Raw genomic sequence first — 2,953 nt, 5'->3', positions numbered from 1 at the left:
GTACATGACAGTATCCATCGGGTAATGTCCACTCTACCAGTGCAGGACAGTATCCATCGGGTAATGTCCACTCCCCCAGTGCAGGACAGTGTCCATCGGGTGATGTCCACTCCCCCAGTACAGGACAGTGTCTATCGGGTAATGTCCACTGCCCCAGTACAGGACAGTGCCCATCAGGTAATGTCCACTCCCCCAGTGCAGGACAGTGCCCATCAGGTAATGTCCACTCCCCCAGTGCAGGACAGTGTCCATCAGGTAATGTCCACTCCCCCTGTGCAGGCGAGTGTCCATCGGGTAATGTCCACTCTCCCAGTACAGGACAGTGTCCATTGGGTAATGTCCACTCTCCCAGTACAGGACAGTGTCCATCGGGTAATGTCCACTCTCCCAGTACAGGACAGTGTCCATCGGGTAATGTCCACTCTCCCAGTACAGGACTGTCCATCGGGTAATGTCCACTCGCGCTGTACTTGACAGTATCCATCGGGTAATGTCCACTCTACCAGTGCAGGACAGTATCCATCGGGTAATGTCCACTCCCCCAGTACAGGACAGTGTCCATCGGGTAATGTCCACTCCCCCAGTACAGGACAGTGTCCATCGAGTAATGTCCACTCCCCTAGTACAGGACATTGTCCTTCGAGTAATGTCCACTCCCCCAGTACAGGACGATGTCAATCGGGTAATGTCTACTCCCCCAGTTCAGGACATTGTCCATCGAGTAATGTCCACTCCCCCAGTACAGGACTGTGTCCGTCTGGTCATGTCCACTCCCCCAGTACAGGACAGTGTCCATCGGGTAATGTCCACTCACCCAGTACAGGACAGTGTCCATCGGGTAATGTCCACTCCCCCAGTACAGGACAGTGTCCATCGGGTAATGTCCACTCCCCCAGTACAGGACAATGTCCATCGAGCAATGTGCACCCCCCCAGTACAGGACAGTATCCATCGGGCAATGTCCACTCCCCCAGTACAGGACAGTGTCCATCGAGTAATGTCCACTCCCCCAATACAGGATTGTGTCCATCGAGTAATGTCCACTCCCCCAATACAGGATTGTGTCCATCGGATAATGTCCACTTCCCCAGTACAGGACTGTCCATCGGGTAATGTCCACTCACCCAGTACAGGACAGTGTCCATCGGGTAATGTCCACTCTTCCAGTACAGGACAGTGTCCTTCGGGTAACCTCCACTCTTCCAGTACATGACTGTGTCCGTCGGGTAATGTCCACTTCCCCAGTACAGGACTGTGTCCATCGGGTCATGTCCACTCCTCCAGTACAGGACAGTGTCCATTGGTTAATGTCCCCTCCCCCACGACAGGACAGTGTCCATCGGGTAATGTCCCCTCCCCCAGTACAGGACAGTGTCCATCGGGTAATGTCCACTACCCCATTACAGGCCAGTGTCCATCGGGTAACGTCCACTCCCCCAGTACAGGACAGTGTCCATCGGGAAATGTCCACTCCCCCAGTACAGTACCGTGTCCATCAGGTAATGTCCACTCCCCCAGGACAGGACAGTGTCCATCGGGTAATGTCCACTCCCCCAGTACAGGACAGTGTCCATCGGGTAATGTCCACTCCTCCAGGATAGGACAGTGGCCATCGGGTAATGTCCACTCCCCCAGTACAAGACAGTGTCCATCGGGTAATGTCCACTCCCCCAGTACAGGACAGTGCCCATCGGGTAATGTACACTCCCCCAGTGCAGGACAGTGTCCATTGAGTAATATCCACTCCCCCAGTACAGGACAGTGTCCAATCGGATAATGTCTACTCTCCCAGTACAGGACAGTGTCCATCGAGTCACGTCCACTTCCCCAGTACAGGATAGTGTCCATCGAGTAATGTCCACTCCCCCAGTGCAGGACAGTGTCCATCGGGTAATGTCAACTCCCCCAGTACAGGACATTGTCCATCGGAAATTTCCACTCCCCCAGTGCAGGACAGGGACCATCAGGTAATGTCCACTCCCCCAGTACAGGACAGCGTCCATCGGGTAATGTCCACTCCCCCAGTGCAGGACAGTGTCCATCGGGTAATGTCAACTCCCCCAGTACAGGACATTGTCCATCGGAAATTTCCACTCCCCCAGTGCAGGACAGGGACCATCAGGTAATGTCCACTCCCCCAGTACAGGACAGCGTCCATCGGGTAATGTCCACTCCCCCAGTACAGGACAGTGTCCATCGGGTAATGTCCACTCCCCCAGTACAGGACAGTGTCCATCGGATAATGTCCACCTCCCCAGTACAGGACAGTGTCCATCGGATCACATCCACTCCCCCACTACAGGACAGTGTCCATCGAGTAATGTCCAATCCCCCAGTGTTGGGTAATGTCCACTCCCCCAGTGAAGGACATTTTCCATCGGGTAATGGCCACTCCCCCAGTGCAGGACTGTGTCCGTCGGGTAATGTCCACTGCCCCAGTACAGGACAGTGTCCTTCGGGTAACGTCCACTCTTCCAGTACAGGACAGTGTCCATCGGGTAATGTCCACTCCCCCGGTACAGGACAGTGTCCATCGAGTAATGTTCACTCCCCCAGTACAGGACAGTATCCATCGGGCAATGTCCACTCCCCCAGTACAGGACAGTGTCCATCGAGTAATGTCCACTCCCCCAATACAGGATTGTTTCCATCGGGTAATGTCCACTTCCCCAGTTCAGGACAGTGTCCATCGGGAAATGTCCACTCAACCAGGACAGGACAGTGTCCATCGGGAAATGTCCACTCCCCCGGTACCGGACTGTGTCCATTGGGTAATGTCCACTCTTCCAGTACAGGACAGTGTCCATCGGGTCACCTCCACTCTTCCAGTACAGGACTGTGTCCGTCGGGTAATGTCCACTTCCGCAGTCCAGGACTGTGTCCATCGGGTAATGTCCACTCCCCCAGTACAGGACAGTGTCCATTGGTTAATGTCCCCTCTCCCACGACAGGG

This window comes from Pristiophorus japonicus, chromosome 20, assembly GCF_044704955.1.
Source record: "Pristiophorus japonicus isolate sPriJap1 chromosome 20, sPriJap1.hap1, whole genome shotgun sequence".
NCBI classification, from domain to species: Eukaryota; Metazoa; Chordata; class Chondrichthyes; family Pristiophoridae; genus Pristiophorus; species Pristiophorus japonicus.
This window is presented reverse-complemented; position numbering follows the sequence as displayed.